General features: G+C 50.2%; 1 protein-coding gene across 1 annotated transcript in view; it reads right to left on the bottom strand.

The window, feature by feature from the left end:
* CDIP1 (cell death-inducing p53 target 1) overlaps positions 1 to 9,393 on the bottom strand; it is a 26,884-nt gene extending 17,491 nt beyond the window's left edge. Inside the window, exon 1 of the mRNA XM_009324796.1 lies at positions 8,835 to 9,393. The gene's annotated coding sequence lies outside the window, so the exon portion shown is untranslated. The remainder of the gene's footprint in view (positions 1 to 8,834) is intronic.
* Between the last annotated feature and the right edge of the window lie 6,273 nt (positions 9,394 to 15,666).

Raw genomic sequence — 15,666 nt, forward strand, 5'->3', positions numbered from 1 at the left:
ATGCCAGCAGTGTGTAGGCCGTCCTGCTCCTGCTATTCCCATGGGAAGCCTGTTCCAGGCCCCCACTGCTCTGACGGCCTTACAGTTTCTCGTTTATTTGTAGCCAGATCACACTCATCTGTCCTTGAGCCTGAACAGCTTTCCTTCGCTCCCTGCTCGCTGCAAACAGCCCTCATGCCCTGACTCAGACTTTGTTTTGCTCGGCTGAACACACCGAGCTCTGGCGGGGTATTTCTTGCAGTGTTTTCAGCGCAAGCCCGTTATCTCCCTCAAGTCGAGATCGGCGACCTGAAGTCGTGCTCAGCTCTGGCAACGGCAAGCATCACCCATGCTGGCCCACTCTCCGGCACGTGCTGCTGCAGTACGGATGGGACAGCAAGCTGCGGCTGGTCTCGCTGCTCCAGCAAGCTTCACCTGCCCCGTGGCACTGCTGCGGGACTGCATAGGCACACCCGGTCGCTCCTCATCCTCCCCTGCAGTCTCAGAGCTTGTGGCCTTTATGGGTGGCTTGGATTCAGTGTGGACACGAGGGACTAAACCACAACTGCATGGGAGCCTACGCACAGGCTAGGCTGGAGCTTTGCTGAAGAGAACAAAAGAGAAAAGATCCAGATTCCCACCGCTCCCGTTAGCGCTGCCGGGGCACAGCAGCATGACAGACACAACCAGGAGAGCATGACTCCATCGCAGTCCCAAAGACAGAGAGGGCTTGGCCCACCCCAGCTACGGCCTCGATCCGTGCGCCCTCCCCTACGGCTGGCTCTGTGCTCCCTGGTCGACCCAGGGTCTCATTTCAGGCAGCTTTTGGGTGAGGAGAAGAACGAACAGCAGGTCTCTGGATCCCCCCAGAGCAGGGTGAAACTCCCAGCCCCAAGAGGTCTGTCTGAGGTTTCTCTACAGCAGTGAGCGCAGCCAAAGAGCCGGCGGGCAGCACGCAGTCCCGCATACAGAAACACAAGGCTTTCTAATCTGCCTCCTTCCCATGCTCAGCAACCCTGGCTCTAGTCAATTAGGGATCGATACCCCAAAGCCCACGGTTCCCATTACTGACGCATCCAGAACTGGTGACCACGAAGGTCTCCCAGCTGCTTACAGCGGCGATGAGAGGAGCTGATGCATTAGGGTCCAGTGTTCCCCGCTGGCTGTATTTCCCCCTGCTACATCAGACAGCCTCACTGCAGAAACAGTTTGGGATTCAAACATGGCAAGAGGAAAGGTCTGCCCACCCAACCTGCTCTCCAAATAGGTATGTCATCAAAATCATGACGGGTGGCATGTAGTGGGACCAGGGAACAGGTAACATCGTGACAGGTCCTAGCTGAATATATGCTAACATGCCATAAAAGCTCACCCACCAGCTCAACGCACTGAATAGATAATGCCATGAGGAGGACAGCCACAGATAGTTCCTGCACTACTTGGAGACCCAAAGATTTGGTCTGTTAACGCCGTTCTGCCCAGGCAGCAGCCGTGTGCGCTTCGGGCTGCTTCCTCCCGGACGAAATCACCAAGGGTGAGACAAATCTGAGAAGGACGGAGCAGATCGCTGGCAAGTCCAACTCACGTGCCAACCCTGATGGTGCAGCGCTGGCCCTGTGCAGCTCTGAGTCAGCCTCACAGCGCAGCTGAGATCCGCTCCCACGAGCAGAAACACGGCCTGCGTTGTCCTTGCTCCTCCTGCATTTGATAACTGGAGACCCACGGTGATTTGGCTTTGTTTTGCCTACGTGAGCAGTGGCTCCAGCCACTCAGACAGGAAGCAGGATTTGTTCATACTCAACCACGTTCAGTGATGTTGGCACTTCAAAAGCTGCTGCTGCGCATTTTTGGAGCTCTTCCTCCACAAAAAATAACTTCCAATATTTAGAAGAGGAAAAAACACACTAAAATTAAATGAATAAATAAAAGGATACGACCACTTCCAGCTTCATTGCACATCAAAGAGACACAAATTTCAGGTTCCAGACTTTTGTAAATACATCTTTAAAAGCAAAGTCGAGAGCTCCGAAGAAGCTGGGCTCCCTCCCAGAGGCCAGCCTCTTTCCTTTTAAAAAAGGAACAGCGTTGTGGCCAACACCATCCCAGCTTTCCTGGCACCAGGAAAGCCACCTGTGTGCCACAGGCTTCTACCTGCTCCAGAAACAGGGAAATACTGAGACTAGGAAGGTAGACAAATACGTTAGGTACGAGCACAAAAGGCAGATCAGACGCTGGCAAAATGTCATTTGACCGAAAGCCTGTTACCCTTCAAAAGGGCTTTAGGGGTAGCAAGAAGAGACTGAACCGAGCAGGGTCGGATGAGAGGTGGACAGAGCTGTACCCTGACCGTGGCAATCACAGTTGCCCTCCTCCACAACGGCATTTCTGAGCAGCATCTCCAAAGCCCAGCCTGGACCTGCTCTGCAGCGTGTTCTCTGCGTTACACCCGTGCCACAGAGCCAGTCAGGGATGCTGCCCCCTCCACGCGCATGCCCGCTCGCACACTTGCACACAGCTTGCAGGGATGTGGCTCAACTCCCACTGCTCCTGAAAGCACCACACGCAATCCACAGCAGACAGCTCTTACCTTGAAAGGAAAGACAGCAAAAATCCCTGCTGGAAAAGCAGTATGAGTGGTTACTGCTGCCTGGTTTTTATGCGGAACAAAAAAAGAGATGTTTTCCCTGTGAGCGAGTCAAACTTCCCCCTCAGCCTTGCCTCTTCCCATGCGCGTTTGCTGCCTCCAGCCTGCACACCATCTCCCCAGAGCCAGGAGGGAAGGAACAAACAGCAGACAGTGCTGCAGCCTCCTTTAGAAAGAGGATGCCCTGGCAACTCTTGACCAGGCGGCATGTACCCCCTCCTTTACCCCGCTGTTAACCCTAGCAGCATCTCCTCAACTCATCATCCTGGTCCTGGGCAAGACAGCAAGAGGGCGCATGCCTACAACACACTCGCGCAAGGCGCAGATGGAAACCCAAGTTAAGGACTAATGGAAAGGTCTGTTCTTTTTCTGAGCGACTCAGCTGCATTTCCCCAAGCGCAAGCCCTGCGCCTCCAGCACCGCTGCCAGGGAGCGCAAACCCACCGTGCAGAAACAGCCCGGCTGCTCGCAGAACAGCAGATTTCTCCCACACTTTCGCAGTCAGATTTCAGCTGCAGAAAACTGCTTCCAGGAGGATCAGGCTCTTCCTTCAGTGCGGGGATGGAGAGCTCTGCTGGCAAAGCAGGACAGAAGCAGTCCTTCAAAACAAAGGGCTGCCGGAGGAGAAGGTTATTCACCATTCAATCCAGCTACGTCAGACGGCCAAAGCTCCCCGCTCTGCTCTACAGCATACGAATCTCTGGAGGAGCATCCCCCCGCTGCAGTCGTTTACCTTGGGACCTCCGACATGTCGTTTGACCTTCTGTGTGCCACCGTAACCCAGCAGGCAAATCAACTAAGAGCAGGATCCTCGCTGGAAGCCAGGCGCTGTGTCCAAAGCAAGATTTCTCAGGGCGCTAAATCCAAAGCACAATCAGATAAACTCCACGACACAGCCCAGGCTCAGCTGTCCTCAGCCAGGGATTCAAATTACTGCTTCGCACAGCTCCTCTGTGTGGATATCAGGAAAACCGGACACAAAATCCCCCTGCTTAACACAAGGATGGTTTATCCGCAACACCCACAAAGGGTTACGTGCAGGAGGAGCGCTTGTCAGGACCTGCTGTCAGGACCTGCTGCTGCCTCTGGGATTCTCTCCACTGCTATTTGCCTCCAGACGGGCTGACCAAGTGCTTGTTGGCTCTCCACACCAGGGCTGCACAAACAGCATTGCCAGGACCTGGTTAACCTGAACATTTAAAGCAAAACCAGCCAAAATGAAAAGAACAAACTGGGGTAGCTCTTTGCTCTCTGCCATGGACTCCCAAGCCGCAGCACACAGCTGCGGGAAGCATCACGCGTCTGCAGAGCTCACCGTGCCAGCGGTGACATCCGACAAGAGCCAAGAGGGGCTGCAACGGAGCCTGTGAGCTACCAGCGAGGAGAGGCCACTACCCCACACATCATAACTGAATCCCTTACACATTCAGGGGCATTGGGGAAGGCTCAGGCGTGCACAGAGCACTCTGGACCACCAGGGCAGCTGAACTCAGCCCCTAAAAAACAGTTTTCTGAACACGGAGCAAGCACGGCTGCCTGGCAGGCTGCTACAGGCCCTGGAAAATGCAACCCCCCACACTGGGGAGGTGCTTTCTGTTCAGACGTTGCCAGCTGGTGACCCGGCCTCACAAGAGAAGACGGGCTACAATACGCTAGGTGTTCTCATGGATGCAAAGATGCGATTTAAAAGAAACGGTAAAGACAAACCTGAGTTCCTCTGCACCTTAGCAATCTGCTCCAGAGAGACTCAGATGAGAAAAGGAGGGTGCTGCAAGCCAAATCTCTGGGGAACCAGAGAGCTTTTCCGTGAGACTTTCACTGAAGTTCACAAACAGCCCAGACTAACGCTTGATAACATCCATGGGAAAGCACCCAGCCATATCAGCAGCTGTTGCCTGGAGTCCTATGCACCTACTCGATTTTTCCCCTAAGAATATAAATACTGCATTACATCACCCATTTGATATCTAGTTAATAATGTTAACAACGTAACCTGCAATAATCTAAAGCAAACAAAACCAAGATCTATTCCAATACTACAGTGTTTTAACATAAGACCAAACTTAACTGTGCCACAAGACTAGTTGTTGGTTTAAACAACTACAAGCTTAACAGCAAGCAGGAGCCCCAGAAGAGATCCGGCAGAAGCTCCGCAGTTCCTTGCATTAAAGACAGTCACAGCTCCGTAGCTCACCTCTGGTGGCAGCCCATAACAGACACTTAGGACGAGTCAGGAAGCAAGCGAAGGCAGAAGGCCCTCCCGCCCCCAACACTCAGGGTTTTAGGGATTAGGCAGCCTGGAGTTTCTCCATGGACCACCTTAATTCCTTTATAGCCCACCAGCTCGCTGAGCTCTGCCACAGACGGCAGTGGCAAGTTCTGCTCTTTGGTTAGCCACACGAAGAAGTGTCTCCTACTGTCACAGTCTGCTGCCTGCCCATTTCAATGGCACCTCCCAGCTCTCACACAGAGAAGATGAATACAGGATGATTACCCGCTACGTCTCACAGCACAACTCAGGATTTTATAGATTTCCTTCCCAAAACTATACTAAAAATATTTTATTCCTTTATGCACCCCATTTTTTCATTACTCCCTCATTCTATAGGATTTTTTGAGAGAAAGTCAAGTAATACAGCTACATCATTGCTGAATCAAACTGATTAGATGTGTGACTTCCATGAAATAACACAGTAAGCTCCAAGGGAGGAGGAAATTAGAGGATCAGCGCTTTTGTGGAGATGTAACTGCATTTCAGTCTCAGAATTAATCACAGCCCAAGAGCCTATTCAGAATTCCCTTGCAGATTTTGCAACACAATGAAATAATTTTGAATACATTGGTGGTGATTCCAGATCCATTTTCCATGTACAAAACATATGTCACGGTACTGATGTTTATCTGAGGCATGGCACCAGCTTGCTATAGGACTCCAGCCTCCAACAACATTAGTATTTTCTACCCTCACAGATACCCCTCCCTGCCTTGGCGCCAGAGAAGCTGCTGACATTTAGATTTAACAGGTGCAGTGTCACCTTGCTTTTTTTTTTTTTCTGAGGACCAGTGAGAAATGCTCTATGTCACTCAATTTTATTTAAGGCCACGGCTCACACTTTGCAAAGAAGCGTGGTTTGGGGTTAAGCAGGAGTGTGTTTGTAAGGTCCGAGATCCCTCCCGAGTCCTACTGCCAACAAGGAGGACCCATGCACGTCCAGAGACATGTGCCCTGGAGGAGCTCCTCCGTGCTGAGGCCACTCATGTTATCACACTCACCTTCTTGCTCTCACGGCGTGACCAGACCTTCCCGTTTCCAGACCAGGACCTCTCTCGGGGTGGCCCAGGGCCCTGCTAGCGTGGGGCTCGCTCCCCCCATGGCAGTTTGACAGGAGGAGAGTACCCTGCACTCCCCTGCTCCCAAGCCCAGCTCATCTGGGCTCCTCAAAGACAGATGACAATGTCCCAGCTCACAGAGGGGGAAACTCCCTGGGCTAATCAACAGCCACCGAGTGTGCCCAGTGCTGGGTTATCTCCAGCAGCACCACAGTGGCTCAGAGGGAGCACTGGGACGCACCCCCGAGTCACGTGCAGCTCCTGCCGGTCCCATTTCTACCTCCAGTTCCAGCCAGACTTGGCTAGTCTGCACTGACTTCCCGGACCAGGGAAGTCATTTTTACTCCAAAGCATTTCATGACTTTGGTTTCAGTTTGCAGCACCAAGTTCCTGCCAACTCCTTCGTAACCCCTTCCCTAAAACTCCGTTGCTATCTGCTGAACGAAGCCATGTAACAAGCTGCTACATATCTGCCCCTCAGATCATGCCAAAAGCTGCTTCTCCCATGAACCTAATTTGCCACTACTGCTTGCTCGGAGGCAACGCACAGCAGTCCTGCAAGGGGAGACAAAGAAGACATGCAAAGCCCCATCGTTAGCCTGGCTCACTTAAATGTAAGCAGATCTGACAAGAACATTGACCGAGATACAAATCAGCTAGCCAAGTTCAGCAAGATCCGCAATCGGGCACGCAGAGCTGTATTCCCTTTGAAAACAAGGGTGAAGGAAGAGAGATGATGTCCTCATGCCTCTCCAGGCCACAGCTCCAGGCACCATCCTAGTTTTGGCACACGTGGGACATCACCTGGATACGAGCCGCACCAACTCCAGAACTGCAGACCAAAGCAAGCAGAAGACCTCTCGCTGGAAATCTAGATAGAGCAGCTGGATTCAAAGCATCCCCAATACGCCGCAACGCACCTCCTCAAGTCCCTGTCCTAAGCTTTTCTAAACCCTTTCTCTGCCTCTCTGTCAAGGCAACACCTCACTGCTTTACTGTTAAATTAAAAACATCGCTGGTCAGAGGGTTTCGAACAGTCCTAAGGCTGGGTCACTGCTCTCACAGCAGGGGATGAGACTGGTGAAAATTCAAGCACATAAAACCAAGATGCCCTCAGGGCAGGCAAATAGGTCAGCTGCTCTGGAGGATTCAGGACTGAAATCCCCTCCTGAGCCTGATGAAGACAGAGCAGCTCCCACAGCTACAACACTAAACAAGCTGGGAACTGTTTTCTCTCTCATCAGAATAGCCCAGCAGCCAGCTCAAAACTGAGCTCCCGCTGCGCTAATGCATCCTGAATCGTGGCACCCAAGAGGGAGCCTGAAAGGCTAAAATAACAACACCTGTAACTTGAAGCCACGAACTTTGGGGGAACCTCCATTCCCAAAAGGCAAATATGCTCCAGATGACAACTCTGTGGAAGACCTACAACAAGCCCAGGGGAAGAGTTGATATTTAACGGCAACGGAAATGGTCTCTAGTCCCAGCTTCACTCTCCTGCTCAAAGACTACGTTAAGATTTTGGAGGAGCTGAATGGTCACAGCAGAGCAGGTGGGAAAGGCAAGCTGAGCCTTCAGCACATACCCACGCCTCCTGCGAGCACTTCCTTATATACCATAGAGCAGAATAAAGGCGCTGAGTTAATTAGAAGACAAACTGAACACACCTTTAAGAAAAGGGCAGCACGCACACACTAGCAGCAGCTATTTATCCAGTGGTCAGTTAAAAATGCAAGCCCAAAGGAGTCGGCAGCAGCATGGAAATCCCATCACGACTGCCTTCCTCCACTCTGTGTTCCAGTCTTTGTCCTCCTCTCTAAGGCAAGGCTCCAACACTCCCCTTCTGCCACGTGTTGGGTGACTGGGACCCCTGAGGACCTCAAAAGCATCCCAGGCTGGAGAGTCACTGCAGCAGGGGTACAGCGTTGGCTTTAGTCCACAATTTCCTCCCAAAATGAAGCTGCGCTGAACCCCAGGGGTTCCTTTCCCTCTCTTAAAAGGGTGGCCTGCTTCTTATTTGGAGAAATCATCAATAAAATTCAACGGGCTGATTTTCATTCATCACCAGCCAGAAATCTAATCTCAAGTTAACAGCACTACCCCGAACACAGCTATCACATCTATCGTTTAAGTTACCTGCTGTGGGTACTAGCACGCGCGGATTTTATGGCTGTAGTGCACAGGGCTGCCTACATCACGACGACTAATTTATTCTCAGAAAGGCTAATTTAATCCGGCAGTGAATGTTCTCAAAGCCTCCTCGCACAGAAAAGCTTTTATCTTGGTTGGCTTAACAACAATACAGCATATCCAAAAACGCGGAGGGATGCTAAAGAAGAACACTACCCTTGTGTTTTGAGTCCTCTAGTACTTTTGACTGAGAAATTTCTCTTGGTAACCAGAGACTTTGAGAAAACATAGAGTGCCTCTGGTTTTTTTAAAAAGCCAACTGTGTTTTCAAGGCAAAATATACAACAGCTCAGGCTACTTCCCCCTCGCATACAACTGGGTCTTGACAAAAAGAGCTGTGCTCTTAACAAAACTAAAACCCAGGAAAGATTATTTAGTATTAAGACACCACGTTCACTTCCAACCGCCCATCTGCATAGCAAGAGTGGTGGCCAGCATGCCCGGCCCGGGGTGTACTACCTGCCACTGGAAGGTGACTTTCCCCAGCCCACACCACAGAGGAATAAACTTCAGAAGAAATTCAAAAGCCCTCCGTGTTAAGAAGCTGTGTAACTGCATCGCAAAGCGTTTCAGAGCGAGAGCATCCTTCAGATTTCCAGCCTCTGCCATCCGTGGGGGGCCAATAACTAATTAAGCAATCAGAAAGCTTTTTTTCATTGTTTTTAAATTCTGGTTTGTATTTTCCCCTTACTTGTGAAAGCATGCACAGAGGCAGCATGCATCCAAAGTCACGCTTAGGCATTTGAACCAGACTGCGCAGTCTCTTAGCTCTGCAATGAGAGTCACCGTATCACCTGCATCATACGGACATGGCATGAAGAAGTGGTCCTCACCTGGATCTCCCCCTTGCAAGGTAGATCACTGGAGCATTCCAAGCGCTGTCCCTTGGAATTAGAGGGGCTAAAACAAGGGGTTTAAAAGCATTACAACAGACACAGCTGTAGCAGGATAACCCTCCATGCTCTTAGGAGTGTCACCGTCATCCTGCTGCGAAAGAAAAGCTGGTGCTGTGTGAGGATCACAGCCTGGATCATGCCTGAGAGGGCTCCTTTGGTACAAGGGCAAGAACACGTCCCAGATGGCATCCAACGATTTAGGATGATTCAGTAATTCGGGAACAAGGAAAAAATTAGAGGGAAGCAGAGCATTAAGACAGGCCAGAGGAGGAAAAAAAAAAAAAACCAAAACAACACAACACTCCCCTTGTTCCTATCTGTCAGGAACCGCTGTCCCAAGAATAGCCTATTCAGAAACCAGGAAACTCGGAGAGCAGCAGGGAAGGGCTGAGTCATGGCCATTTGAAAAAAAAAACAAAAACCCAAACACATCAAAACAACCCAGAAGGGAAGGAGAGAAAACACGGAGAGCAGATGTTCTGGGTCTTGGAGATATGAGCAAGTCAATCCAGAACAATCTTTATTAGCCAATCTTTATTTTTAAAAGCTCTGCAAACACATGGTACTGCCATAAAAAGCAGTCGACCCTCCCTCTGCTCCTGGGCGGCAAATTTAGCTCTGGTTGAATCAGGCGAAGTTGGTGGTGCTTCCTGGCACCAGCCTCTCGACGCAACACCTGCTCGGCCGTGCACGGCTGCCAGGACACAAACTGCTCCCCGCTTACGCCCTGATCTTTGCCTTTATTTGTTCCTCTACAGCATTCGCATCCCAGTATCACAAAGACTTACAGGCTGGACAAATGCTTTCCGGAAGGGAAAGTGCAGTCCATTTCAGGGATGCTATTAGCAGAGGGCGAGGAGCCGTTTCCCTTACCCACACTGGAAGGGCACGAGGTAACGAGCGACTTGGACGGGTTTCCTACGACTCTCTGTGAACAGCCGAGCAGAAGACAAGTGCTCCCATCTCGCAGCCAGCCTCAGCACTGCCCGTCTAGCCCCCAGGAAGGCCAGGCCACGGTTAAGTTTTGCTCAAATCTTCTCACATGACAATCTTTGTTCCGTGACCTAAATGAAATAAATTTTACAGCAATTCTCCCTGGGACAGTAATCTTATTCACCCACCCATAATCTAAAAGATTATACCTGCTCTCCAGCTGTGGGGCTCTGGGAGGAAGCACAAGGGATTTCTGAGCAATGAGGGCTTATTTTTAATACAATTCCTCGGCTACCCCTCACAAACTCAGGAGGGGGCTGTATCTTTTCAATCAAATAACTGTGCTTCAAAACATGTTGGGGAAAAAAACCCTCCAATTCATTTCATCTTGCACTGTAAGGTTCTGTCAGATTAAAGATGCAAAGGTAAGAAGTGGGAAGACCCTCCGAGTCCATCCCTGCAGGGAGCGGGCTGACCGTGCCTGCCGTCCCCAGACTCTGGCAGATAACATGCACTGACGTGTAACCGCGCCTCAGCCACCACATCTTGTCTCGGTAAAAGATTCAATTGTCAAATGACGTTAAGTCAAGGCTTCCTTTGTAAAGATACATGCAGCAGATACCATTTTGGGACGTCAGCGCTCACAAGAACAATACTGGTGGAGATCTGGAGTGAGGTGGGAAGCGTACTGTGCCTACACACGCAGCCCAACAGCAAGAGAGAGCAAGCCTCTGCGCTTTTCCTTTTTACATCCTTTTTACATTTTTTTCCTTTTTAGTCTGAGAGTGGCTGTATTTTTGTTTTTTTTTCAGGGAGCCAGTATAAACCATGGGGGGAGCTCAGAGAGCCTAACTTACCCCCCTCTGCAGCGGTCGAAGAGCCTCTCCCTGCAGCCTGCACAGGTCCGCAAGTCTCCCACCGCCCATCCCAGGCAGGGCAGGGGAATGCAGCCTGCCGAGAAGGCAGCTCCCACAGACCCAACCTCTTCCCAGCACTGGGACTTGCTGGGATAACTACAACACAAGGCCTTCGCACGTAGACCCAGCCTTGACACTAACTCCCAGAACGAGAGCTCAAGGAAAGCGTCTCAACGCAAACAGCCTCCCATGGTTCGAATTTTAAGTAAAATTCTTTTTCTCTGCAACCACGCAATGCAACGAGTAAATAAAGATGAAATAGAGCTAGAGCATGGGATGTGCGTGTAGCACGCTAAGATGTGATGGATGGAACTTATGATTGTAAGATGGAATGCAAGACGAAACAGCAAGTGTGTAAACTTAAAGCTAGAACGCTCCTTCCAAGAACACCTCTTCCAAAACTGTTAATAGGTGGCCAGCCTGTTAGGTCAAGGTAGAGAAGATTATCTTTCTAAGTGCAGAGACCAGGTATCAAAGAAGGTTTGGGGACATACACAATAGGGAATGTCTACCTGCACACTGGTTCAGGGCAGAGGGACCACCATCTCAGCACAAATGCTTTACCTTAAATTCTCTTAATCTATAAAAGAACTGGGTATTATTCCATTTTCTTACGTATAAAGGAGGTAAAGGAAATATAACTATTACTAATGCAGAGTTACCTTACTAATCACAATAGATAACAGAGAAATATATTACTTAATTTGCAGGGAAAGCCCCAGCTCATTTCTTCATTCTCTGATCATCTCAGGTTTCATCATGCTAAGAGGTACAAAGTCGAACACACACGGCCGGCAGCTGTTCCTCACAATTCCTAAGATGCTAATTACATTGCCGTCTTTTGGGGTTATTTCTTGTATTTTCTTACTCTAAATTCAGGCCTGCTAAGAGAGTTCAGATTAAAGATAGCTGCACTGAAGTGGGGCCGCACGCGGCAGATGTGTGGCATGAAGCAGTTTCCTTCCTACCTCCACCCTCTACCCGTATCTATGACCAGCACAGGCCCGCTGTACTCTCTGGGTTCTCAAACGGCCCTTTTTCACCATCACAAATACAACAAATTTTAGACTGCAGCCACGAGGCAGCTCTGAATGAATGAGCCCAAAGCAAAACTGTAACAGCAAAGACTTTCCCTGAGCGTTTCATGCCAGAAGTAAAAACTGCTCCCCCTGCCTCAGAGACTTTATACTGCTGAGAAAATGGATTGTGGTTTCCTACGGCACCTGCTCTAATTGCGTTCCCTTTGATCAGAGAGGGAGATACGTCCTTTGCAGAGCATGCAAAGATCTGACACTGCTTATGAAAATCGCACTGCTTCTCTCCAGTTGCGGGACGGATACCGAGTGCTGATCAGGAGCAACAGGAAAACAGCAAGGTGAGTATCACATCCCAAGGCAGAAGTTGCTCATCATCTGCTTTTTGAAGGAAAAAAAGGTACACACACATCTGTGTTTGCAAACTTGGGTGCTCAGGTGCCTTGCTCTGAAAGGTTTCAGGCTAGAGTACTTTGCCGCCTAACAGTTGCAAAATCAGGTCCTGGAAGCAAAACCAACCAAAAACCTCCAACGATTTGCAGAACCACTGAAGTTCCCACTACAAACCATCACTTTTACTGTATCAGGGAGAAGGGAAGAGTACCGTATAACCAAAATCTTTCCTTTTAGAACGTGATTGACTGCTGCTAAGAGCCATGAGGCATATCAGCCTCTATTTGTTGTTTTCCAACACTCCTGTCCTCCCTGTTTTTAGCAGCTTTGCACAGATCAGTCTGGGAGAGCACCTCATCGCAGTTTGATGAGAAGTTGGCATACCCGTCTAGAAGCTCAAAGGTACATTCAGTCCTGCTGCCTTCGTTATTATTTTAATCGCCGTATTACACAAATACTATTTCCTCCTTGTCTCACCTGGCAGCCATCAATCTTTTCCCCGGCTTGGTGCAAAGCTGAGTAAATGCGAGCCTGCACACAGAAAAACTATCACAGTACTGACGGTACATTCAGCACAGGTACAGAGCCGTGGTAATACCAGCAAAAGTGATGCACAGCCCCGTTGCAGACCCTACAAAAAACGCTGTTAAAAAGAGTTTAAAAAACTTAGCTTCTTTCAATCTAGGATATTCTCTCCTGATTAAAGCAATTATAAGAAATGAAATGTAGGGCTTTACAATGGTACCACAAACAGACGTAGAACACCTAATTTCACACTTCTCTTTACCCGTAAGCAAAAAAATGGTCTTGGAACAGAGCAGATACTAGAAGTCTGTATCTCCTTCCAAAACCACTCATCCCCATACCAAAAGATCTCTGCATCAACCACATCCTTTAAATACAAGTATTTATCTGCTAAATTCACATCTGAAGGGGAAAAAAGATAATCTTTTACATAATAAAGTTACTTTCGTCCCTTCTCTCGCTACGTTAGTGAGTAACACTGGCAATGGGAACACTTCTGCAGATGACAACACTGTGCCAAGGACCCAAACCCCCCTGAAACACATACAGTGTGGGTGTTGTGGACAGGCTCTAGTCCGGCCCCCGGCTGAATGCCCTTCAGCTACAGGAGTGCATTAGCCGCGCTCCCAGAGCGCATCTGCCAGTTGTGCTTCATCCAGAAGGAAAGCAGTCGCCGCGCTTTGCATCACCGCGTGGTTTCCCACGCACAGAAAGCGCAGCTGATTAGGACGCGAGCTTCAAAAACACGCTTATAAACCAAAACACGGCGCTGACAGAGACACCCTCCCTCCTTTCATAACAGCAGCTGAGACAGAGCTCCAGTCAGAACAGGAACACGAGGAACTGAATTTCAGAACTGAATTTCAGGTGCAGGACCTGTTGAGGGAACACAACAAGAAGCTCAGAACGGTCTTCCACCTTCTTAGGAAGGGCTCAGGGTCCGAAAGAGAAGCTCCCTCTCTGTTAACTGTCCCAGTCACGCCTGTAGCAAGATCTTTTAGTACTCAGCATACGAACATGCACATCCTCTCTCCCAGCATCTCCCTGAGTGCAGCCCGGAGCAGACACAGCCACCGCAGCCCCACCACCCGTACAACAGCAGCTGGGGAGGATTGAGCATGTTTGCTCCACTTGGCATCACTCAGGGGACATCTGGGGACGTTGCTCCATCACCCTGCCCTTGTTACAGCCTCATCCCCCATCTGTGCTCAAGCCACACCACTAGACAGCCTCATATCAGTTCCTAAAGGCGTTGCCTCCCTGCCTCCAAGCCGGAATTCCTTCCTCGCGTAATGCCTAAGGAGAACAGAGCAGGTAAATCACTAAACGCTTCCGGGGATTTCCTGAGGCGCATGGACATCGCTACAACATTTAGACAGAGAAGCCTTTGGGAAAGGGAAGTTTTCAGCCTGCGCTTTCCACACTGACCCGAGTTTGTTTAGTTCCTATGAATGAATGAACGGCATACTATGGTTATATATTACGCTACGTAACACTCACTCTAGTTTCCCCTACCGCCCACTCCAGCCACACGCTCTGGAAAGCAGAAGGGCCCCCGCTGAAATGAAAGCCCCATTTCAAGCACATTGGTTGAAAGGGAACAAACAGGAGGGCATCCTGCATATTCACAAAGTGTTTCTCAGCAAGTTTTACATACAGCCCCAAAATACCACAATTATAATTTAGAACATTTCTACTTAAAATCATTGTGCCTGACCTAGTCAACCACCTGGTATTTTAGGCTCAGCCTGGAACGTGACAACCGCCAGTCCCCTCACCAGTTCTCACTGGTGCAGGAAGACCATCTCTGAACAACTTCTCCAGTAACGCCCTGGGCCAAGGGGCACACACCTACGCTTGCAGCAACTTGGAGAAGTTTAACCTTGAGCGTGACCCCTGCAGACGATCCAGAGGACACCAGCACGGCGGTGCCCATCCCAGCCTGCCTGTTCCCGCTCCCCCACACGGCCCTGGAGTTCTTCCCGGGGTCCCAAGCCCCATCCCTCCGTTCAGCAGCAATCACAACCCCCTGTGCTTTTCATAAAGCAACTGAACGCTGCCTTAACAGCTCCTACCCTTTTGCCTCTCCAGTCCCCTTGGGAGGCAGAACCAAGATCTCGCCACTCTAAAGGATCTCACCAGGCTCCCACTAACATTTATTCATTGGTATTTCTTGTTGCGCTGCGCTACCCATTAGCTGAATGAGCTCTCCTTGTTTCACAGGGTTCACACTGCCAGTGTGCTGATGGACAATATCATCCCCATCATCATAATTTCTCTTCCTGCTTGTCAAGACATCCGAGCTTCTTTCGGCTCCTCTAAAATGGGCTCATCGTTCCTGATCACTGAAAGGGCAGTTCCAGCCCAAGCTCATCTCTGCCGAGCAGGGATGACTGGAAGCCCACACACTTGTACCTAGGCCTGGCTCCCTCCTCTCCCGGGGATCTGTCTGGGTAACGGATCATATTTGCTCTTCTCACAGCTGTGCCCGGCTGGCAGCTCCCAGCCGTCCTCTCTGCAAGCTGGCACGACCTCAGTCGGGCCGGAGCGCTCGTCTTACAGCAGAAAGTCTTTTCCCAAGTACACAACCTTGCCTTCCAAGAGATTAAATTTCATCCCGCGCCCGCTGCTCCAGCCCTCCAGCACATCCCGATCCTCCCGTCCCAACCCTTCCCTGCATTGCTGAGGGCGCAAAGCTGAGGCTTTGTAAGATTTTAGCAGCACCCTGCAGCATTTTGCGGCCGCTACGGAGAGCGTTAAAGACCAGCCCGAGACCAGGGCTGCCTCCCCCTCTCCCCCGCCCGTACTACCACCTATCCATCCCC

The sequence above is a fragment of the Pygoscelis adeliae genome, unplaced genomic scaffold (genome assembly GCF_000699105.1).
Source record: "Pygoscelis adeliae isolate BGI_AS28 unplaced genomic scaffold, ASM69910v1 Scaffold85, whole genome shotgun sequence".
Classification (NCBI taxonomy): domain Eukaryota; kingdom Metazoa; phylum Chordata; class Aves; order Sphenisciformes; family Spheniscidae; genus Pygoscelis; species Pygoscelis adeliae.